The following is a 26241-nucleotide window of genomic DNA, read 5'->3' as shown; positions in this document are numbered from 1 at the left end:
ATGGAAACATATTAAATCAACATTCTACTACCATCAAATGTACAGTTTATTGTTACACCCAATTGAACAATGAACATATCCATGTGGCACTGCCTAAACTACTTTTTAATGACTAATTCGAAACGGAGACCAACAATAACTTCAGACGTTTACCTTTTCCTAAAGCCTATTGAGCAAGCCCGCCTGGTCGTGCCTGGTTTTGGTTTTCTGGGGATTTAAAATATCTGTACTTTGAAGTATAATAGCTTGCTTTATACTACTAGAATGGAATGGTCTGCAAACTAATCTTCAAAGCTACAGTAGGAGCTCATTAAAACTATAGGGGCTGTTCACACCTAAGCTACAGGTTTGGTTTCATTATATAGACGTGCAGAAAATCGATACAGTAAGTTCAAACTGTTGCTCACTGCCATGAGGAGTCGACTTAAATTCATTTGCTATATAGTCTATAAATAATTAGACATTGTGCTGTATATTTTTCACCCATAGGATTTGTTGGTCCGTTCGTAAAAACTTAAGATATGTAGATTAATTTAACAATTTTCCAATAATGGGTGGGTGCAGATTGTTGTAGATGTTTTATTGATATGCACTGTGTTCGAGTAAAATAAAATGCGCCAATGAATCCACACTCTTTAAGGGGTAAAAGTAGGTGCATCATTTCTGGAAACCTTATGGACATGAAAACTCATTGTCTTCTCAATCCTTGTCTTTCTGCTTGTTAGTGGTCAAATTAACTTGAGTGCCACGTGTTGTGATTGTATCAAAAACACAAGCCTACCTTTTAATTTAGCTTAAACAATGATTAAAATAATTAATGAAATAGCACGAATTTCGTTGCGAGCAATGCATTGCAAAATGCAATGTAGTGTGCGCAACTAAATTTGTTTTATTTGTTTATATGTTTACTTACCTGTATTTAGCCATATTCCGTAGTTTACTACCCCCGCCCCACGTCACCGCCCGGCAGCACTCTCACCATCCACCGCTACTTTACTTTCTGCTGAACATGTAGAATCCAGCAATACGTTTCCGGGAAATGCAAACATTTGCTGTAATTCAGAAGCCTTATTTACTGCATCTTCCAGAATGCTGTGGAAGAACTGGTGCTGACTTGCTGGCAGTCCGCTCCATCCCCTTTGATTATTAGCCTCCCCTGGAAGACAGTTGGTGGAAATGATGCCCTGGCAAGCATAAGAATGGTACATTGCCCTTTGTATTTCAAGAGGATCATAAACCACTCTCAAACTCACCAATGAGTGAAGAACCACTTTCCCTTTCAAAGCTGCAAACCTAATTGTCTTTGCCGGCGTTTTTTTGTAATAGTCTGCAATATGAAATTCAAAAGGCTTAGGCATTGATAGTGCTCTTTCGTCCTGTCTCCTGCGTACTGTGGGCCTCATTTATGAAGGGCTTGCGCCACTGGTGCGTGACTTTTTCCCATTTTAAAAGTGGCGCACCGGCGGCGCAAGACCTTCATAAATAGCTGTCTGTGTGTATGCAAAAGATAACGCCAAACGTAATTGCAAGGTGTAGTTGCTGTTGAAGTTTGATATTGTAACGGTTCCCAGATTTTCTATGTCACTTTTGAGTGACCTCAGAAAATAGCCAGGATTACACAAAATGTATTTATTTTGCCAAAACAGCTCAGCCATTGAATGTGTAAGCATTGTAGAAACATCATATCAACCAAAGGTATGCTTTGCTAAAACTACAGGAGTAGCGCAATGTAGATTACATTCTTTACATGGTATAAATGTGCAATTATTCATCTACATGTGACGCTATATTTACTGTGTGCCATAACTTTATTAACCGATGTGAACATAGAAATGCATTAAGAAAATGTATTTGCTGTAGAAACTAGAGTTTTTGAAATATGTGTATTAATGTTCAGCTTAAACGTGAAGATGTATTATGTATTCTTGTGTGCATTTATTCTTTTAGTCGCATTTACATATATTATGAAAGTGATATTTGAAGGTGTAATCATGTATGCTTTTAATCACGTTTGCATTTGTTCTTGAGTTACATATGGACAAGTATAACCAAGTATTTGAATTGCATGTTTAAATGTTTAATTAAAGTTAACCTGACTACAGACCTTAATTGATACATATTTTGCCTTTCCAGTTTCTACTTTTCCTTGGCATGTGTGTTCTCATGGGTGCATTAGCAAGAGAAAACGAGAACAGTTGTTTGTTTAATTTTTAGACAGTAGACCGTAAGTAAGTAAGAAATCTTGGCAAGAAACATCAAGACCTAATGAGCAGGTGAAGCCTCCTATTCATCACGTATCAGGAACGAGGAATGCAAAAAAGTTGCAGTAATTGTATAAGTTCTGTGGGACGGGAAAGTCTGGTAATATTACAAATGCACAACGCGAGAGGTGAAATATTTGGTTCCTGGTGGTGTGGGCAGATGTGATTGTTGTTGAAGTTTTATTGGTTTTAATTAGCGTTCACACTGTTAGACGTTATAGTAGATTCTCTCAGACTTTGAGGGGTACAGGCCTCTCTGCTTCCTTTTTTCTTGCAAGTGTTAAGCTTTAGCCAAAACACTTATTCCAATTCTGAAAAACTTCCACTGGAGTCTTTACTAAGCTGACACCTTCACGCACTTTTAATATTCATTGAGACATTATTTTTCAAACTATCCTTATTCTAAACTTAGAACCTTGATTAGATGACTTTAGAAAGTATTCATGTTTAGGATGAAAGAATCAGAGATTCTTTAAGGAATACCTTTTTCTAGTTCTAAGTCGTTGTATTGTTGTGGCTGTGATTATTTCATATCTTATTTACTGAGACTGAACCTATTGCGATGTTTCAGATTGTCAGCTGTAATCCTGCATCTTTTTAATATTCTCTTGATATGCATATATACTCGTATGATTATAAACTGGTAATAAAGCTACTTGACTTCAATTGATGATTAGTGGTGTCTAGTGTGGGGCCACATGTGCTTCATGAAAGTTGAATTGCTTTATTATTTCTAACTCCCTTGAAATCTCAGTCGGCTTCAAAAGATCCATCAGATGAGAGAATTGAAATCACGCTCCTGGGTACTCTCACTATTTATTTCACAACTGTTTTCTAATTTTCGCAAGTGTTGGGCAATATTTGCTATTGTTGCTGTTTCATAATCCTTGCAGTTACTGAGGAAAATTGGTGAGAAAAAAGCATTGCTGAATTTGGAATTTCAAGAATGTTTAAAAACAAGGCAAAACTGATTTCAGCATAAAGTTGTTTGTGAAGATTAATCAAGGCTTCTTCACATACATTTCTAATTAAATTCACAAAATAATCAAGATAATTAAAAAAATGGAAATAAGTGACAATGTTTATGCCAATAGCTTTTTGTTTCCAAACTGAATATCTGAATTGTACACAAGAAGTTCAAGAAACGGGGACATTCTACTCTTAGAGCCACAATCACTCTTCCCAAAGCTCTTGCAACTTCCCAACCTCTCATTACTACTCTCAATAAATTCCAGTTCATCCACTCATTTGTGCTTGCCAAGAGTTAACGATGACAATCTGCCTATGAAGAGTAGTATAGTCAGGACCAACATTCAATTCATCACTGCCCATAATGGCCATGCCTGAAATATAACAGACTCAAATAAGAAGAACTCTGCTAAAGTTCCATACTTCTAAGACTCACACCATTATGGAGAACCAAACAACATTCCCAGAGGTTGACCCAACATCCAATAAAATATAGTAATTAGATGATACCACAAACATCCACCATTGTGTACTCTTCCAATACTACAGGCAATGAGTCCCCTCTGACTGCGGTTGAAAATAACTCTGTAAATGTACCAACAATACATATTATGCACAGTATACTTCAATAAGCTTTCCAACCTATACAACACATCCATATATTATGTCAATCTTTTTTGACAAACACCAGCAATATACATTTGGAACAAAGCCAAGCACGACCAGGTGAACAAAATTTCTAAAGCCATATAGCTGGCTAAAGGCTTTCTGGCACAGCAACACATCCCATTTCAAGTTATATTTATGCCCTATACCCCCTACCCAAACAGTACACTTTAGACATATACCTGGGCTCCCTCATGAGCACAACATGGCTCCTGGGCATATTATAGACTGAATGTTACCAACTCAACACAATAGCCATACAAGAGTATAGAATAGCCCGAGCCCTGCTGTCATTTTGCACAAAACATGGCTACAAACAATATAGTTTGCTAAGCATTTGCTGTTTCAACAGCACATCAATATCCTTTGTGGAGTCTGCATATCTACCATCTAGAAGAAGTTAACATAAATATGCCACCTAAACATAAACAAATAATGACTTTACCTGCCTGGACCAAGGTGCTTTAAGATGTACAAGTATTTTATAATCCAGTCTTGGTGTTAAAGCAGTTTAGCCTCTGCATAGGTGGCAACTACAAAAGGACAAGAGCAGATGCAGAAGTGCCAGAGGCATGTCAGTGAGCGGAGTGCACAAAGTGCATCGCTGGCTGGTCAACCGGAGAGAGGCCAGGGACTCTGTTGGTCAAACAAAGATAAAGGTTCAGGGTCAGGCTGGCGGTTAGACTTGGTATCATTGGCGTGAGTCTCCCTTTTTTTACTGATTGCCTTCTCTGTTTTTGATCTGTTTTGCTGGTTAGATGCTTTGGGCACTGTGCCACTGCTATTCAGTGTCACAGTGAAAATGCCCCCAATGTTAAAACAATGTATTGATCAGTGACTCCAAGATTGGGTTCTTTGATTTACTTGTCTGACCCTAGTACAGTGCACCATGTGTGCCCAGGGCTTATAAATCAAATGCTGCTGGTGGACTTGCAGCACTGGTTGTGCCACCCACAGAAGCAGCTGTAAAGTCTGTCTCAGGCCTGCCATTGCGGAGCCTGTGTGCAGTCTACTACTGCCATGTTGATTTGGCAAGTGTACCCACTTGCCAGTCCCTAAACCTCCCATTTTCTTCATATCAAACACCCCTAAGGTAGGCCCAAGGGCAGGGTGCAATGTAAGTAAAAGGTAGGACATGCCCTGATGTGTGTGGCATGTCCTAATAGTGAATTGCAGCCATTTCCATTTTTCACTATTGCAAGGATACCTGTTCCCTATAGGCCAGAATGGCCAGTTTGATTATAATATCTCATAATCCTAACTGACCCAAAGAACATGGTAGAAATTCGAATTTAGTATGCCTGAACTCAGAATGATAAAATAAATATTTTAGTGATGTTGATTTTATCATTCTGTGTTTGAAAATACCACTTTTAGAAAATAGGTATTTTCTTGCCTAACCATCCAGCCTGCCTCTGCTAGCCTGTGTATTGTGTGCCTGGTTTTATGAGTGACAGGGGCTGGGGGATTCCAGGAGACAGGGTGAATCAGCACAAGTTTTAATAGACCTTTCTGAATGATTGGGTGGGAGGGGTAGCACCTGGATTTGAATACGGCTGTGCCTGCCTTCCACAATGCTGGCTCAAACTCCTGTGGTGTGTCTGATGACCCTGGCCCACCCTGCCAAAGGAAAGTAGGAGTCATGTAAACAGAGTGCTCCGGACTGCACAGAACAGGTTTGGACTGGGTATGGGACCCTCTGCCTTCAGAGGACATACGATTTGCTAGAATAAATATCGGGACCCAGACCCCAAGACTTTAGATTACTTCTGGAACAACAAGATGAACCTCTGCCAAGGAGAAGAACCAAGGAAGCTGTATGAGTTGTACTGCCCCCTGCCAGTTTGCTATGTTGCTGGGTTGGCCTACAGTGGTGTCCTCAGTGCCAAGGAGAGGAGAAGGAACTTTTAAAGTACTTTCATCATCTTGCAGAATATTATTCCAAGGGCTTGAACTTATGCTTGCCTCCTGCTGATGTCTCAGGGACAAAAGACTTCACCACCCGCTCCCCTCTGAATTTCCTTGCTGGGAATTCTGTCTGTAGAGCTTCCTGCCGCATCACCAGAGAAGCGTGCCTTCATCAAAGTAGTTACCCGACGTATCAGCGGAGAAGCGTGTCATCACTGCAAGGGTCGCTGTCGCATCACCGGAGATGCATGTCGCAGGGCCTGCCCAACTCCAAAGTTACAGAGTTCGCCGCATGGCTGCCGGGCGTGCATGCATCTTCTTTACGTCGTCGCATCAAGGGCACCATCTTATTGAATTGCAACGGGTTATCGCATTTCATCAAGGTGCCATCTTGTCGCATTGTAACCAAGCCGCAGTACGAGAATCTACGCCTCACATCCTCTCCGGTAAGGACCAAGACACCTTCCCTGCTCGGCGGAAGCATTGAGGCACGACGCATCATCTCCCCTGAAGCAAGAAACCAACTCATCTCCAACTCTGCGAGCCTTTTGTTTGTTTTGCGTTACACATCCAGGTACTTTATGAGAAATGTGTCGCATTTACCATCAACTTGAACTAAGTGACTTCTACTATCTTTAAGTCTATTTTAAGTACAGTATTGTGAATTGTTGTTGTTTGTGGTCTTGTGTTAAGTCTATAAAAAGAATACTTATTTTTATAAAAGCTGTGTTGTGCCCATCTGTAGTGTTTTCACTGTATTACTGTGTGTGTTCACAAATGCTTAATACACTGCCTCTGTGATAAGCTTGTCCACTCGTGCCAAGCTACCAAGGGGGGTGAGTAGGGGTTATCCAGTATTGTAATCCCCTTTCCTTGACTTTCCCGGACGGCTACAAGATCATCCGTAAAGACCGTACCAAGCAAACAGGTGGAGGCATCGCCATCGTCCATAAGAACACCATCCGCGTCTCAACCAGCACAGAAGACAACCTCGCTATCGCCGAACACCTCCACTTCCAGATCCACACCGACCCCAAGACCACTCTCAGAGGTACCCTCCTCTACAGACCCCCAGGACCCCGTACTCAATTCAGTGAAGACATCACTGACTTCATCACCCCACACGCCCTACCCTCAGAAGAATACATTCTTCTGGGAGACCTCAATTTCCATCTGGAAAAGAGCAACAACAGGAACACTACCACCCTCCTGGACAATCTCGCCAATCTCGGACTCAATCAACTTGTTAACACCCCCACCCACTATGCAGGACACACACTCGACCCTATCTTCACCTAAGGCAAGCATATCTCATTCACTCACTCCACAACCCTCCACTGGACGGATCACAGTTGCATCCACTTCATTTACAATAAGACCACGACCCACAACCACCCTCAGCCAACACTGCGAAGAAATTGGAACAAAACCACTATCGACCAAATCTCCACATCACTTCTTCAAAAAGCCCTGCCTATTCAACGAACCCTAACCAAGCCGCCACCAACTTCACACATTGGTTAACCCAAACGGCCGACAAACTAGCACCCCTGAAAAAACATCAAATCAAGCAAGGAAGCAAGAACGCCCCATGGTTTAATGATGACCTCAAGAAATCCAAGAAACTCTGCAGCTCCCTCAAAAAAACCTGGAAAAAAGACCCAAACACTATCACCGAAGCCGCCTTCAAAAACGCCACCCGCAAACACCACCAACTAATCCGGACAGCCAAGAAATCAGCACTCACAGACCGCCTAGACAACAACGCCCACAACAGCAAGGAACTTTTCAACATCATCAAAGAATTCACCAACCCCACCGCCAGCTCCAACGACATCACCCCCTCTCAAGTCCTCTGCAACTCCCTCGCCTCTTTCTTCCATGACAAAATCGCCGACATTCATAACAGCTTTGACAACCAACCCGTAACCCAATCTACCCCTCTCACCTCCGAACCTGTACCCCCCCCTGAATAACCTTCTCAACTGGAACCCAATCACCACGGAAGACACCATTCGCCTAATGAACTCCATCCACTCCGGATCCCCCACAGACCCTTGCCCCCATCACATCTTCAACAAAGCAGACTCCATCATCGCACCCCACCTCCGAGACGTCATCAACTGCTCCCTCGAATCCGGCACATTCCCAGAAAAATGGAAACCCGCCGAACTCAGCGCCCTTCTGAAGAAACCCACTGCTGACCCCACCGAACTCAAAAATTACTGCCCCATCTCGCTCCTCCCCTTCCCGGCCAAAGTCATTGAGAAAGCCGTCAACAATCAGCTCGCCGCCTTCCTGGAAACCAACAAATCACTCGGCTCCTCACAGTCTGGCTTCCGAGCCAAACACAGTACCGAGACCGCCCTCATCGCAGCAACAGACGACATTCGAACACTACTGGACAACGGAGACACAGTCGCCCTCATCCTCCTTGACCTCTCTGCAGCCTTCGACACAGTCTGTCATAGTACCCTAATACAACGCCTTAACAACATCGGAATTCAAGGAAAAGCATTAGACTGGATCATCTCGTTCCTCGCTGGAAGAACTCAGAGAGTCCGGCTCCCCCCTTTCAAGTCATCTGCGGCGTACCACAGGGATCTTCTCTCAGCCCTACCCTCTTCAACGTCTACATGAGCCCCCTCGCAACCATCGCACGTCAGCACAACCTCAACATCATCTCCTACGCTGATGACACGCAACTGATCCTCTCACTCACCAAAGACCCAACCACCGCCAAAACCAACCTCCATGAAGGGATGAAAGAAGAAGCCGAGTGGATGAAGCACAGCCGTCTGAAACTGAACTCTGACAAAACGGAAGTCCTCATCTTAGGTACATCCCCTTCAGCCTGGGACAACTCTTGGTGGCCAACGGCCCTAGGAAAAGCTCCCATACCGACGGACCATGCACGAAACCTGGGCATCATCCTGGACTCAACTCTTTCGATGACCAGACAAATCAACGCTGTCTCCTCGTCATGCTTCAACATCCTACGCATGCTCAAAAATACATTTCGCTGGATCCCCACCGAAACAAGAAAAACGGTCACCCATGCACTGGTTACAAGCCGTCTGGACTACGGAAACACCCTTTACGCCGGCACCACCGCAACACTGCTAAAAAAACTCCAACGTGTCCAAAACGCCTCAGCCAGACTCATACTAGACATTCCCCGTACAGACCACATCTCCGGCCACCTGAAAGACCTTCACTGGCTCCCCGTCAACAAAAGGATAACGTTCCGCCTCCTCACCCACGCACACAAAGCCCTCTACGAACTTGGACCTGACTGCCTCAACACACGCCTTTCCTTCTACACTCCCACCAGCCAACTGCGGTCGTTCAACCAAGCCCTCGCTGCTGTACCGCGCATCCACAAAGCAACCATGGGGGGAAGATCCTTCTCCTACCTAGCAGCCAAAACCTGGAACTCCCTTCCCTTCCACCTCCGCATTACCCAAAACCACTAGCTTTCAGAAAACAGCTTAAAACCTGGATATTCGATAGTTAAACCTCCCCCCTCCCTCAAGCGCCTTGAGACCCTCTGGGTATGTAGTGCGCTATATAAATTTTGACTTGACTTGACTTGACTTGACTTAGAAGCAAGGGTCCCTATTTGGTCAAAGGTGCATACCATTGCCAACTTGAGACCCCCAGTTCTAATATTGGTGGTCAGCAGTGAGGATTTGGACCTGCATTTGTGACTCATATACAGTGATTGATGTACACTACTAGTGAGTGCAGATCAAGCGCGACCACATACCTTTTTTTGGTATAATCTTTTTTCCTTGGACTGTTAATTTCCCTGAGACCTCCCAATTCTTACTGCCATGAGTAAACCAGCATCTGTTGCATCTATGGATCTAGATTTTGGGGAAGAGAGGTTGGAAACCTACAATTTGAAACAGCACAAGAATCTCTGCAGAAAATTGAAAGTTGCTACCACAGGCATTTCCAAAAAGGATGACTACCAAAAAGTGTTGAGAGCCTGGGTAGAAGCAAGAAATACCCCTGAGATGGTGGTGGAGCCAGCTGGGGATACAGATGAGCAACTGGATAGGCAGTGTTTCCAGCTAGGGAAGGGGTACCATCCCGATCTGGCAGTAGCGTCTCTTCCAAAGACCTGTCCCCCAGAGAGCTGGAAGACAGGGAGAGAAATAGGATGCACAAGCTGGAGATGGCTAAGTTTAAGATGGAGAGTCACAGGGAATTAGAGAATAACAGGTTGTCCATGGAGAGAGAGAGAATGAGAATGGAGCATGAGAGGATATTGAAGGAGTTAGAGATCAAGGCAAAGGGCTTAGAGATCAATCCCTCTGGTGGCAGTGCACCATCTGTGCCTTCAGAAGGCAGGGTATATATCCCCAAAGATGTCATCAAATATTTCCATAAACATGAGGATATTGGGCAGTAGTTTGCAGCCTCCCAGATAGCAATGTTGGCCCACCGGGTCCCTGAGAGGGTTTGGGGAGCTGGGTTGTGGGGCTGCTTTGTGAGTGAGGAGAGGGATATTTTGTTAGACCTGCCTAGTGATAATAGGATGTTTTATGCCCACATGCAGGATGCCCTGATGACAAGGTATGGTTAGACCCCAGAACTCTATAGACAGAGATTCAGGAATTGTAAGAAGCTGGAGGGAACCACTTGGGTAGAATATGTATCCTTCTTTTGTAGAGCAATGGATGGTTGGGTGAAGGGTAGCAAAGTGGATACTTTTGAAGCGCTCTCTTTGATTTGCTTGCATGAGAGCACTTGTCTGCTAATTGTTTCCCAGAGCTACACCAGCACCTTATTTATAGCAAGCTGACTAACCCTAGGAATCTTACTGAGGAGGCGGCCCGCTGGGTCAGTACCAGGGCCCGCAAGGGTCCTGTGGGAGACTCCGCCAAAGGTTGGCAGGGTCCCCTGCAGAAGAGTGGGGGGGACAAGGCTAAACAGAGGGAGTTCCAGAAAGGGCCCCAAAGTAACTCCCAAGGGAACCAAGGCAAGGGTTCCCAGCCTCCCCTGAGAAGAAGCAGGAGGCCCCAAAAGGTAAACCTGTTCAGAGGAACCCCTACAAGTGCTTTACGTGTGGTCAAGTGGGCCACCATTGTTATGATGCACAGTGTCCCCTGAAGGATTCCAAAGCACCACCACATGCACCACCCTGTCAGATGGTTAGTGTAGTCCTGGGGGCGAGGAGATGGGTGCCGAATGTGGGTGGGTTCCCGCAGAACTGTCCCTTGTCTCTTTAGGTGACTTTGAGATGGTCCCTAAAGCTCAACTGCCTGATAACAATAAAAAATACAGGCAGTGGGTGACAATCAATGGCCATAGAGTGGAAGCTCTTAGAGACACCGGAGCCAGTGTGACAGCTGTCAGGTGTCACTTGGTGCCTGAAGAGCAGGTGGTCCTCAATGCATTCATCCCAGTTGTTGCCACTGACGACACAGAGAGCCACTGCAAGGTGGCTTAGGTTCCCTTTGAGTGGGGGGGGGTCTCTGGTACTCTTCAAGTAGCTGTGAGGCCAGCCATGCCTGTTGATTGTCTGTTGGGCAATGAGTTATAAAGTCACCTTGGGAGAAGAAGGCTCATTTGGAGATGTTGGGTCTGCCTGATTGTGTGACCACTCGGTCTATGGCTGCCAGTAAGGGTGTGCAAGAGATCCTGGAACCTGAAAGTATGGCCCAGGTACCTGCCTTAAGAAAAGAGGTAGGGGGTGTGGGAATCCAGCCCCCATTATTCCCATGGTCCAAGAGGAGGCAGACCTTGAGGGGGATGCCCTGGAATCTACAGGGTAGCAAGATTTTTGTGCAGAGCAGAGGGAGAGCCCTTCTCTTGAGGGTTTGCTATGACAGGCCACAAACAAGGCAGCAGGTGATAAGTCTGGATCACATTGGATCTACTGGGAGAAAGACCTCCTGTATAGCGAGTTTAAAGTTGCTGAGCCTGGGCCAGCCCGTGTGCTGGTGGTACCCCAGCGCTTTTGAGCCGTCCTACTGGGTTTGGCTCATGATGTGCCTTTAGCTGGACATCTGGGGCAGGACAGGACCTTTGAAAGGCTTGTCACCCACTTTTTTGGCACCAGATGGGGACGAGTTCAGACACTAATTGTAGAACATGTCAAACTTGCCAGGCAAGTGGAAAAAGTGGAAGAAAGCAAAAGGCTCCTCTTGAACCTTTCCCTGTAGACAGTACCCCCTGTGAACGGGTGGGCATTGACTTTGTGGGGCCACTGGACCCAAAGAGAGCAATGGACAACAGGTTTATCCTGGTTTTGGTGGACAATGCTACCCGGAAGCCATCCCGCTCAGGACAGTGACGGCCCCCATGGTGGGACGTGCACTGATGGAAATATTCTCCCATGTGGGGTTCCCCAGAGAGGTGAGGTCAGACCGTGATACCAACTTCATATCTAATTATATGAAGTCCCTGTGGCAGGAGTGTGGTGTTACATACAAGTTCACCACTCCTTACCACCCCCAAGGTAATGGGCTGGTTGAGAGATTCAACAGGACCCTTAAGGGCATGATTATGGGTCTGGAGGAACCTATGAGGCGTAAGTGGGACATGGTCTTGCCATGCCTTCTTTTTGCTTACTGTGAGGTACCACAGAAGTCTCTAGGCTTCAGCCATTTGAACTTCTGTATGGATACCCGGTAAGAGGACCCTTGACTCTGGTCAAGGAAGGCTTGGAGCAATCTCCCAGGAAACCTCCCAGGATGTATACAATTACATGCTGGCCTTCAGGAACCAGACTCAGGGATTCGGACAACTCGCTCAGGTGAATCTGACAGCCAGCCAGGAGGAAATGAAGCAGTGGTACCATCAGAATGCCACTCTGATTGAGCTTCAAACTGGACAGAAAGTTTTGGGTCATGGCCCCTGCACAGTCTTGTGTGTTCCAGGACAGGTGGACTGGACCAATTGAGGTGGTGGAGTGCAAGACTGATGTCCCCTATTTGGTGAACTTGCAGTCTCCTAGGAACCCTTTGCGGGTCCTGCATGTTAACCACCTGAAGCCCCACTTAGAAAGGTCCGAAGTGGGCATGCTAGTAAAAACAGATGATGAATGGAGGAGGAGACCAAGCCTCTTCCTGACCTCCTGTCTGCAACAGAGCAAGATAGGTCAGTGGATGGTGTCAGCCTCTCTGCCACACTGACCCCTGAACAGCAGCAAGATTGTCGCCAACTGTTGGGGAAATTTCCTGATTTGTTTTCCCTGGTTCCTGGTGTCACTGACTGGTGCGTCCATGATGTGGACACTGGGGATAGTCTTCCTCTTAAGCATAAGGCTTACAGAGTGACTGACAGGGTCAGAGCCTACATAAAGGAGGAGGTCTCCAAGATGTTTGCCTTAGGGGTGATTGAGTCCTCTAACAGTTCTTGGGCCAGCCCAGTGGTCTTGGTCCCAAAGGCTGCCACGCCTGGTGTTGTTTGGCGTTTAGAGCTCCGAGTGAATTTTCCCGATTCATGCCCTTATATAGGTACAATTCACATTGCTCTAATATAGGCATAGAAATCAAGCCCTTATTAAGACATAGCCCATGCAGACCAAATACAGGCATGACTACTTCCACCCATACCAAACATCACAACGATTTCTTGGAAAATCGTCTTAAGCAGTTCCTTCCTTGAATATTGATTTGTTAAAGAACTCATGTATTTTGCAAAGAATGACTATTACTTAGGGGTTCTTTAATGACGTTCATGTGCCCGATTTTACGTCAAACTATGGCATTACTGACACCTTCAAGGCATAAATATACCTTCACTTGCTCTAGCAAGACACGGTGGTTCGGAGCAGTTCGACTATCTACTTGCCCGCGCAGCTCACTATAGCAAGTGCCAAAAGAAGCCGACCCTCCAGCTGACGCGCAGATCAAGGGGCTGCCTTTCTCAGGCCGAGAATCCAGCTCCAGTGTTTCCAAGCTCCCCTTGCGGGGTGTTGGGAAATCGAGTCCAGAGACAGAGATACCAGACCTCCTTCATTCTAACTAAGGTATGGAGCTGATTAGAACCTCGAGAAATCTTGGATAGATCCTTGGCAAAGAATACTAAACCTATGCTACACAATACTTACTTCTTCCCGCGTACTAGACTTAGGTTAGGTACATTGGGTAGGCGTATTTTAGAAAACACCAGTTGAGTATTTTTAGTCATTATTATTAATGTATGTATTTTTATATGACTTAGAAACCATAGAATGCTCTTACAGTATTATTTTATAATATTGTTTCCGTTGTACGCATCTTACTTTGCAATCTGTTTAACTATTGTAGCAGTTCACTTCTCTTGCATGAGAAAGAAGACTGTTCAATAAACCTTTTTTTATTGAAAACGCCTGTCTCTCTATTTCTCTGCAACTCTGTTTAAACAAAGCATGCACGATTGACTGAGTGAAATACTTATCTATTGTTTCCGCGACTTTAGAGATATATTTATTATTCTTGGGAAACAAAGTTGTCATGTTTATGCGGTTGTCAGAAACCAATCCCTTCTTGTGAATTTGAGTATGTTTCTAGTGACCTCTGAGCTAGCTGGCATTCACTATGAAGTTTAATATATTCGATAGAGACCTAGTCTACCTCAGTCCTACGTCTAATCTATAGGACATATTATTCCAATGCGCAGAGCCTATTGGGAATATAGGAACTACACTACATGGCGCCCAACATTTGGTAAGGCACTAATTTAACGCTAGATACTGATGTAACTCAGTCATGCTTTTCTCAGAGACCCCTTTTTCCCATAAATACTCCAATAGACGTCTTGAGTGGGTAAAAGGATAAAATATCCGCCATAACTGAGTAGGACGAGAAAACTATGTATTAGTTTTTGGTTTGTTCAACTTTGAAGGATACAGCGTTCCAAAATATTATGCACCTTATCTTTGTTTCCTTGCAACTTGCTCTGGAAACTTACAATCAACAAAATGAGTGACCCAGAGAACGGTGGAGCTACAGGCAATAATGCCATAGCAGAATTTGATGTTAGAGGTTTTCAAGAGACCGATACGGATGCTATAATCATCTCAGAAAATTTAAGGAAAGCCATCACTATAACACTTATAACAAATGGCCTATCATCAAGAGGTGGTAGGGTAATGTTTGTAATAGAGGCACATGAATATCATCAGACAGAGGTATTCTATTCATGGATTATCTTCCCTGAAGCAAATCCAGTAACACATGTGTTCCACTTTTACAAAGAAGAGCAACATCCAACGCAATACAATCCTTTCGAGGATATTGAAATTACAGTAACTTACCAGGAGCATGCGCTCTGGTTTAGAGGCGCCCTACAACATCAAAATCACATTACCAGGCTGGGTCCACTAGGTAGACCAGGAGCAACATGGCCGGTATTAGCCAGCCATACACCACATCCTGCCATTGAAGAAATGTCAGATGCAGAACTATTAGTTCAACTAAAACAACAACAAAAAATCTATAGACAATTGGTTCAATATGTCATGCAGACTCTAACAGTACAACCTCCTATAAGGTTTCCACAATACACCCCTTACCACGGGAACACAAATAAAATCACACCATAGACTATACAATCAGTCATTGGGAAATTGCCCCCAAAAAGGGAACAAATTCCATTCTGGATAGCTCAAAAAATTACTCAAATTGAGGCAGTATTTCCTTATACTACCCCTCATGAGAAACACAGGATTTTAAAAATCTGTTTACCAATGGGGATCGCACCACACCTGGAGGACTGCGACACTTGGGGTACAGTCTTTGCTGCAATGTACACCAAAACACATGGTGTTCCGTCTATGGCAGTAGTACCAGACGTCCTGAAACAGATTCAAAATGAATACGGGGCAGAGCCTGCTTTAAATCTAGGTATGACATTACTGAAGGATTTCAAACAGGTCTCAACAATAATATTAGCTAATATTAAAGGTGAAGCAGCATCCGTGGCGATCCGCCAAATGCTAAGAGACTTTGATGTGACTGAGCAACCATACGAACTGGCCAAATTAATAGAAAAATCCTAACAAGAACTAGGTAGACACAGTTTGGGTGGTAAACCAGTGAAACCCCAGCTGACGGAAAGTCCTGAAAAGGCCTTTATTAAAAACACTCTCCCTCTCACTCTTCCTAAAAAAAAGTGGGAAAACACTAAACAAACTGCTAAAGAGAAGTGTTCTCAATCCAGGGGTAGGTCTCCTCAAAAGGAGCCCTCTGAAAGGAGGTATAACCTCATGAATAGGGATAATTTGAGAAAACTTGATAGATATCAAAGATACTGATACACGTTCCTCTCGTACCTTTCAGACTTCATCACAGAAATCCGAAAGAAGAGGACGGTCAGAACAAAAGGAAGAACACGTGAAGTCCAAAGACGATCAACACGTTCCAAAAAAATATGAAAACTCAATTCACCAAAAAGAAGGTAGCAGGTCTAAAAATCAGACATGCAGAGAATCTTGAGGACACAACTCAAGAACGGGGAGAGGGCTCAGACAATGTTGGACAGCGCAGCAGAAGTAACCGTAGCTTCCTTGATCCTGAAGGATCATCTGGAGACAGTGGACTTTAATAAGTACATCCAAGTTGAAACTGCTGATACCAGGGTTAGTGTCCCACACAAGTTATATGAAATAACACTCCGGATGGAGGGAGATATAACTAGAAAAATAACAACACTCTTTTGGGAGAAGATCTCTAAGAGTTATGACATTCTTCTAGCTGAACAAGACTGGCACCCCGAATTTGTCAGGGAGTGCCCACATGGTGAAGACATCATTATGCCAGCCTTCTCCAATCATATTCCAATTCATAAAAATATACTTATGCCAGGAAATGGGCAGTAGCCCAGGCTCCTGCATTATATAAAATCATGTAGGATGGGATGAGGATTCTCCTTACCATAAAATCCAATAAAAAAATCATCCAACTGCACAAAGACAGTGCCCATTTAAGCAAGAAGCTAAACAGGTCAGGGAGATATTAGATCAACTTGAATACCAAGGGGTGATTGAAACATGCAACTCATCAATGAACAATCCTTTGTTTCCTGTCTCCAAACCAGACAATACATGTCGTCTAGTTTTGAATTACTGACATCTAAACTCTTGTTGCAAAACTTTTACAGTACAAAATGCACACAGTGCAGCAATAATGAATAACATTGTGCACAAGAAATATAAAACTACATTTGATATTTCCAACGGTTTCTTCTGTCAAAACATTGCACCGGAAAGTAGGTATTTGACGGCTTTCTCATTCATGGGGACACAGCGTCAATTCTGTCTTATCCCCCAGGGATTCTAGAATAGTCCAGGGTTATTTTCAGCCAGAGCACCAGAGTTACTACAAACGTATGATGATGAAGCGTTATCATATGTCGATGACATCTATCTAACAGACGATGACTTGGATAGGCACTTGAACAGGGTGAACACTATAATATTAGGCTTCGCCTCTGAGGGGTATAAATTAAATTTTAAAAAATCATGATTTGCCCACCTCAACGTCCTGTTTCTAGGATATGAATTATCAAGTGAAGGCAAAAGCCTGGCAGTAAACTTTCTAGAGAAATGTGTGCTGCTCCAACCTCCAAAAACGCTGAAAAACTTACTGTCAAATCTAGGTTACATTCTATATTACGCAGAAAGGGTTAAACGTCTCTACGAATTAATCAAACCTGATTTCAAAACAATTAATTGGACTCAAAAACACACAGAAATTTTGCATTCACTGCAAACAGACTTGTTAGCAACAACACATTTACAAACACGCATAAACGTACGTAAACTAGTGATCCAAATCATTCAAGGAAGATGCGGATTCACGTACTTAACCTTTAATGAAGGTGAAAAAGTACCTATTGCTTATAAATCACACTTGTACACACAAGCAGAAATGAATGGCAGCAGGTTGGTTTCTTTACGGATGCTGAGGGGGAGGCTATTCCAGAGCTTTGGGGTGTTGTATGCAAAACGGTGCCCACCCGTGCGCGCTCTTCTTATTCTAGGGATGATAGCAAGGAAAAGGGTGTCTGACTTAAGCTGTCTAGTGGATTTGTGGGGTTTGATGAGTGGTTTTAGTATGGGAGGGCCTTTACCCTGTAGGAATTTATGAGAGATGCACAGGGTTTAAAAGGCGATGCGCTCCTGAATGGGGAGCCAGTGAAGAGCTTTAAGGGAGGGTTTAGCCGAGCATCTGGGTTTCGTCCCTGTGAGGAGTCTTGCTGCGGCATTCTGAACGTGCTGATGTTTTTTGATGACAGCTACTGGGGCGCCCAGGTACAGGGCGTTTCCATAATCCAATCTAGCGATAATAAGGCCCTGGATAAGAATTTTTCTAGACTGGGGGGGGGATAAGAGGGAGGATCTTCCGGGCAGTTCGCATGAGCCCAAAGCATGTGCCAGATGTCTTTCTCGCTTGGGATCTAAAGCTAAGATCCCGGTCGAGCCAGAATCCTAAGCTCTTGATTTCATCTTTTGGTGTAGGTGGGAGCCCATGCTGGGTGGCCAAGCATGGGACTTGGGGAGTTTGTGCGGGTCGCCAAGGAGCATAATCTCCGATTTCTCACCGTTGAGTTTTAGTCGGGAGTCGCTCATCCATTTGGATATGCTCTGTAGGCAGGAGACCAGATTCTCCATTGACTGGTTGGACTGATTGATGGACACGACTAGTTGGGTGTCGTCAGCGTACATGACCACCTTTATGCCGAATGGTGAGGCTATGTCGTCTAGGGGGGCCATGTAAACGTTAAAAAGTGTGGGGCTCAGGGACGATCCCTGGGGAACCCCACATTGAAGGGGAAGAGCTTCGGAATGACCGTGACTATCGGCCACTTGGAAGGTCCTATGCTCTAGAAACGATTTTAACCAGGCCAGGGCAGTCCCAGTGATTCCGGTTTTGTAGAGACGGTGGAGGAGGATGGTATGGTCCACCGTTTCAAAGGCGGCGCTCAGGTCCAGGAGGATCACTGCCACTGATTCCCCTGCATCCAAGATGGATCTAATCTCCTCTGTCACGGCCAGGAGGGTGGTGTCGGTCCCCTGTCCTGGTCTGAACTCTGTCTGGGAGTGGCGAAGGAGGTTGTGGGTCTCTAAAAAGGTGGATAGCTGGTCGTTCACAATTTTTCTGCCACTTTGATGATGCCTGGAAGGAGGGAGATAGGTCTAAAGTTTGAGGGATCCGTGGGGTCTAGGTGGGGTTTCTTGAGGAGTGCGCGTACTATCTCACTTTTACAGTTGGCGGGAACTATCCCTCGGGAGAGGGAGGCATTTATCAGCCTAGTTAGGAGGGGGGATATTGTGGGAGCAACTAATTTCAGTTTGCTCATGGGCGCTGGATTGGTCGGGGACCCGCTCTTCACTTGATTGAGGGTGGCCACCAACATCTCAATGGAAATGGGGAGGAAGGCATCCAGGAAGGGGGCGTCGTGGTCGATGGACCAGGCTGGTGGATCTGTCAGGGGGTGGAGCTGGGGGAAGGTCTTTAGGATTTTGAGAATTTTAGAGGAAAAGAACTCGGCAAGTTGGGTGCATCTGGCGCCGGTAGGGTCAGCGACAGGCGGAGGTTCGGGGACTTTCATAAGTGATCGTACTATACGGTAGGTCTCCTTGGAAGAGTTGGCTGCAGCTAGTATTTTCCCTTCGAAATAGGCAGCTTGCCTATTTTTAATAAGGATTTTATACTGTTTCATGGATAATTTCTAAGTTTCTTTGCTGTTTGATGCCCAATCTTTCCTCCAGAGACGTTCTAGTTTTTTGCATTTTTTCCGCAGTTCGCGCAGTTCAGGAGTAAACCATGGTGACTTGAATGAGCCCCTCTTACTGGGGAGGTGTTTATAGGGGAGGACCGAGTCTATGGATGTTTCTATCCAGGTTTGAATTTAGGTGTCTGCTAGCGAGGGGTGCGGATCCAAGGTGGGAGTAGAGGCTGTCAGCTGGTTGGTCCATGCATCCGTGTCTAGTTTGTGCCACGGGCAAGAGGGTGCCTGGGGTGGAAGGCTGTGAGTGGGTTCGGAGGTGATCGGGTGTTTAAAAAAGATCAGGTGGTGATCTGTCCAGGGGATGGGGAGGGGTATTGATGTGGTGAGTCCAGGATATTAGAGAAGATAGGGTCCAAGAGATGGCCCTTAATGTGGGTGGGGTGAAGGATTCTCAAGGAGAGGCTGAGTGCGGATAGATCTTCTTTGAGGTCTACAGCTATTTTGTTCTCTGGGTCATCAAAGTGAATGTTAAGATCTCCTAACACTGTGAAGTTAGAGGAGAGACAGGCTAGAGAGGTAGCTGTATCCACCAGTGAATTAGGGAACTGTCCAAGCGGGCACGGGGGTCAATAGACCAACAGACCCGACAGAGTTTTCTCCGGGGAAAGGTGTATGGAGAAGTGGATGTTTTCACAGTCGAACTTGAGCAAATATTAAGGATGGGGAGTGCCCAGGAGAATGTGCAACACACAGATAAAACACTCAATTTGGTTTCAATTTGTTAAAAAAGACGAGCGTTCCTCCCGGCTTCCGCCTCAGGAGATGTATTTCAATGCTTAAAACGTATACCAGCAGGCGTATATGAAAGGTTGGGTAAAGAATACATCAAGACATCCTGGGATTTACCTTATACACACTGATGTTGTAGTGGGGGGAAAGAAGTGTTTCTTAGTGGTACAAATTGCGAAAATGCACTAAGCGGTTCACTCCTATGTCAGGTTATTAATTTACACGGAGCCTTCGATGGTTCTTCGAATAACTTATCCTGCCACCTGCAAGGTTCTCCAGCTGCAGTGGTTGATCCAATTTTTAGGCAGCTTTCTAATGGAAGTTACATTATGTTGAATGATCACAGCTGCTGTGGCATGTTGCCAGGTGCCCCCTATCTCGTAACTGTGTGAGCTATGGTCACTTGCTGTATGCAAGTACTGTTTCCTAATACCAAGACAGACGGGAAGTCGTCATTATGGCCTTCACTGAAAATCTCTTCTATACGTATTGATACTTTAAGCAGAATGAAAGCCATTCTTTTACAAAAAACTGTGCCACTGACTTCGGCCAAAGAGATGTATGATCTGCAAGTTGCAAGGACTTCTGCAGAGATACATTCCCTTTTTTCGACAAACTGCCCTATACATTTCTCAGAAATATTAGGTCGTATCTTAAACTTGTCTGATACAAGTGGTACTGTACATGTATTTGAGACGATTTTTGGGGGACTGTTAGCACCTTTTGAAGCAGTCCAAGGCATATTTCCAAACTTTGTGCACTCTGCGTTTGATGGACTGCCTGTCATTTTGGGACTCGTAGCACGGATACTATTTTTGCTCCTTCTGCTCCGATATGGCAAGCCAACTCATCATCGACACCCAGATCACCTTGGAGAACACTCTCCTGGCAATGAAGTGTCATGAGTGTGATACAAATACTGAGATTGACTCGTTTAAGAGATTTGAATACCACATGGTTTCTGTCATTCCAACCAATCTGGCAAGATTGCATCCTACCTGTTCTACGATGCCTTCTATGTGGAGAAGAATGCGTGCTAGACATCTGTCTGACACTCCCATCAGTCCTGCCAACGGAAGTTGATACTTTGCTTGAACCAGTAATGGCTCATGCACTGTGTTATCCCCAGCAGCTACCAATTCTGATGACGGCAATAATTGAGATCTCACAGACGCAAAATACAGACGGTGAGATACGTGGAACAACAGTCGCACAGGTACCATCTACTTCGAACATTGCTAATGCGACTGACGCTGACGGAGATGCTTCTCATCTATGTGTGGTTAATCTGATTAACGAGGTAGTCCAACTTTCACCTAAAATAGTAGATGAATTCCTTACAGACCTAGAAGATTTGATGTTTTCTCCAAACAATAACCCTGACTTTTGATTTGGCATGCAGTGTTCTGAAAGACTCTGAATTCGACCTTAGTTTTTTCAAAACAAGTTTCTAACTTTGGAACTCTATTTTTTCTATGGTCAAGCTTTTGTTTTTCCAAATTTGTATTTTTTCATTTTTTTGGGCACAAAGTAATCTGCTTAAGGTAGAACTATTCACAGAGAACTAGAATACTTTGTCAACTTCAAGAGACAATTTTTGACCTTTTCCACACTCAAACAGTTTATATATTCTGCCATGGAATGGTCTCAACTTTTTCTTCTCTAATAAATGTATTTTCAGGATTCATTTGGATAGCGTTTTTAAATGTCATCTAGATGCTTTGAATGAAACATTGCTTTTAAATGCATACAGCACAAATGCTCTTTTCGTGTACAACCATTTCCTATGTATTTTTATGTATTTTGGGTGGGGTTTAACACATCATGTTTAGATGTGTTTTAATGTGTTTAGAACTTAGTAATGTTGTACATAAGAAAATAGCATGGGTGTTGTGTGGCGTTTAGATGTCCGAGTGAATTTTCCCGATTCATGCCCTTATATAGGTACAATTCACATTGCCCTATTATAGGCATAGAAATCAAGCCCTTATTTAGACATAGCCCATGCATACCAAATACAGGCATGGCTACTTCCACCCGTACCAAACGTCACAACGATTTCGTGGAAAATCGGCTTAAGCAGTTAGGGAACTTCCCCTTCCTTGAATATTGATTTGTCCAAGAACTCATGTACTTTGCAAAGAATGACTATACCCTAGGGGTTCTTTCCTGATGCTCATGTGCCCGACTTTATGTCAAACTATGGCATTCCTAAACACCTTCAAGGTATAAATATACCTTCACTTGCTCAAGTAAGACACAGTAGTTCGGAGCAGTTCGACTATCTACTTGCCCGACGCAGCTCGCTAAAGCAAGTGCCGAAGGAAGCCGACCCTCCAGCTGATGCACAGATCAAGAGGCTGCCTTTCTCTCGCCGAGAATCCAGCTCCAGTGTTTTCAAGCTCCCCTTGCGGGATGTTGGGAAATCGAGTCCTGAGACAGAAATACCAGACCTCCTTTATTTTCTCTAAGGCATGGAGCTGATTATAACCTCGAGAAATCGTTGATAGATTCTTGGCAAAGAATACTAAACCTATGCTACACAAAACGTACTTCTTCCCGCGTACTAGACTTAGGTTAGGTACATTGGGGTAGGCGTATTTTAGAAAACACCAGTTGAGTATTTTAAGTCATTTTTATTCATGTATGTATTTTATATGGCTTAGAAACCATACAATGTTCTTACAATATTATTTTATAATATTGTTCGCGCTGTACGCATTATACTTTGCTGTCTGCTTATCGATTGTAGCAGTTCACTTCTCTTGCATGAGAAAGAAGACTATTCAATAAACCTTTTTTATTAAAAACGCCCATTTCTCTATTTCTCTGTAACTCTGTTGAAACGAAGCATGCACGATTGACTAGGTGAAATACTTATCTAATGTTTCCGCGACTCTAGAAATATATTTCTTATTCTTGGGAAACAAAGTTCTCAAGTTTATGCGGCTGTCAGAAACTAATCCCTTCTTGTGTATTACACTGGTGCCACATTCGAACTCCAGTTCTGTGTGGACTACCGACAACTCAATTCAGTCTCCAGGACTGACGCACACCCATCCCCAGAGCTGATGAGCTCATTGATCGCTTAGGGGCTGCACGGTACCACAGCATGTTTGATTTGATGTCTGGGTACTGGCAGATCGCCTTGACTGATGGGGCCAAAGAGAAGTCAGCATTCTCCACACCAGATGCGCACCCGGTTATGCCCTTTGGGATGAAGAATGCCCCAGCCAACTTTCAGAGGTTGATCAACCAGGTGTTGGCTGGACTGGAGGATTTCAGTGCTGTTTACCAGGATGACATTGCAGTGTTCAGTGCCAGTTGGAAAGAACATCTGCGCCACCTCTGGGAAGTGTTGATGGCACTGCGCAAAGCAGGCCTCATGATCAAGGCGAGTAAGTGCTAGATCGGGCAGGATTCTGTGGTGTACTTGGGGTACCTGGTAGGGAGCGACCCAAGATTGATACTACCATGGCATGGGAACCCCCAAAGACTCGGAAAGCAGGTGAGAGCCTTTTTAGGACTCACAGGTACTACAAGAGGTTTGTCAAGGGGTATGGCAACATTGTTGCACCCTTGACTGAGCTGACTACCGGAAAGCAGCACAAGAAAGTGACCTGGCTGACACCTGTCAGAAGGCTTTTGACACCCTGTAGACTGCCATGTGCACAGCACCTGTGCTTCAGGTGCCCAACTTCTCAAAGGAATTCATTGTTTAAACAGATGCTTCAGAACATGGTGTGGAGGCTGTTCTTTCAAATATTAATGAGGAGGGCCGAGACCAACGTATAGCCTTCATCGGTAGGAGGTTACTTCCACAGGAACAGAGGTGGAGTGCAATTGAGCTTGAGGCATTTGCTGTTGTTTTGGGCACTGAAGAAGTTGAGACCATACCTGTTTGGGACTCACTTGCGGGTTCAGAAAGACCACAGGCCCCTCAGATGGTTGATGCAGATGAGGGGTGAGAACCAAAAGTTGTTGAGGTGGTCCATTTCTCTACAGGGGATTGACTTTACGGTGGAACACCGCTCTGGTACAAAACACGCCGATGTCTGTCCAGATTTTTTCACCTTAGTGACGAGAACTCCCAGGAGGTAGGGTAGTTCTCTCCACATTTCAGCTGGAGGGGAAATGTGTTAGACCTGGTATCATTGGCGTGAGTATCCCTTCCATTTTTTTACTGATTTCCTCCTCTGGTTTTGATCTGTTTTGCTGGTTAGATGCTTTGGGCACTGTGCCACTGCTACTCAATGCCACAGTGCAAGTGCTCCCTATGTTAAATTGATGCATTAATTCGTGACTCCATGATTGGGCTCTTTGATTTACTTGTCAGACCCGAATACAGTGCACCATCTGTGCCAAGGGTTTGTAAATCAAATGCTACTGGTGGACTTGCAGCACTGGTTGCGCCACCCACAGAAGCAGCTGTAAAGTGTGTCTCAGGCCTGCAATTGCAGAGCCTGTGTACAGTCTAGTACTGCCATGTTGACTTGTCAAGTGCACCCACTTGCCAGGCCCTAAACCTGCCCTGATGTGTGTGGCATGACCTAATAGTGAATTAAAGTCATTTCATTTTTCACTATTGCAAGGTTACCTGTTCGCCAAAGGCCAGATTGGGCAGTTTGATTATATCTTATAATCCTAACTGATCCAGGGAACATGGTAGAAATTCGAATTTAGTATGCCTGGACTCAGAATGATAAAACACATCTTTTAGTGAAGTTGGTTTTATCATTCTGTGTTTGAAAATACCACTTTTAGAAATAAGGTATTTTCTTGCCTAACCATCCAACCTGCCTCTGCTACCTTGTGTATTGTGTGTCTGGTTTTGTGAGTGACAGGGGCTGAGGGATTCCAAGAGACAGGGTGAGTCAGCACATGGCTGAATAGACCTATCTGCATGCAGGTGGGTGGGAGGAGTAGAACCTGGGTTTGAATAGGGCTGTTCCTGACTTCCACAATGCTGGCTCCACCTCCTGTGGTGTCTGATGACCCTGGCCCACCCTGCCAAAGGAAAACAGGAGTCATGTAAACAAAGTGCTCCAGGACTGCACAGAACTGGTTTGGACTGGGTACAGGACCCTCTGCCTTCAGAGGACAAAGGATTTGCTAGTATAAACATGGGGACCCAGACCCCAACACTTTAGATCACTTCTGGAACAACAAGACAAACCTCTGCCTAGGAGAATAACCAAGGAAGCTATAGGATTTGTACTGCCCCCCTTTCATTTTGCTGTGTTGCTGGGTTGGCCTACAGTGGTGTCTTCAGTGCCAAGGGGAGGAGAAGGATCTTGCAAAGAACTTTCATCATCTTACAGAATATTACTCCAAGAGCTTGAACTTGTGCTTGCCTCCTGCTGAAGTCTCAAGCAGCCACGGCCCGTGGAGGGAGTTCCGGTGGGACAGAAAGGTGGGGTGGGGGAGGGACAGGGTGGCTGGTGCTTAAAATCTGAATATGGATAATTGGAGGTAAATGAACAATTTAATAAATAAAATGAATTTTGTAGCATGGCCTGCTTCGCAAAATGTGATGCAGGGCACGCTATGAAATTCGTTTTATTTATTAAATTGCTTACACACCTCCAATTATCCATATTCCGTTTTTTAGCACCCCCTACTCTGCCCCTCCCCCGCCCTGCCTTTCTGCCCCACCGGAACTCCCTCCACTGGTCACGGCTGGTCTCAGGGACAATAGACTTCACCACCAGCTCCTCTCCTAATATCCTTGCTGGGAATTCTGTCTGCAGAACCCCGCGTGTCGCAGGAAGCTGGAAGCGCTACTCATCGAGAAGAAGCATGTTGCAGCTGTTGCATCCCCGGAGAAGGGTGTTGCCGTCGCATCCCCGGAGAAGCGCGGCGCCGCCACAGAGGTCTCCGCTGCATCACCAGAGAAGCGTGCCTTCATCAAAGCTGTTACCCGACGCATCACCGGAGAAGCGTGTCGCCACCGCAAGGATCGCTGTCGCATCAT

This window comes from Lissotriton vulgaris, chromosome 3_1 (assembly GCF_964263255.1).
Source record: "Lissotriton vulgaris chromosome 3_1, aLisVul1.2, whole genome shotgun sequence".
Taxonomy (NCBI): Eukaryota; Metazoa; Chordata; class Amphibia; order Caudata; family Salamandridae; genus Lissotriton; species Lissotriton vulgaris.
Note: the sequence above shows the minus strand (reverse complement) of the source record.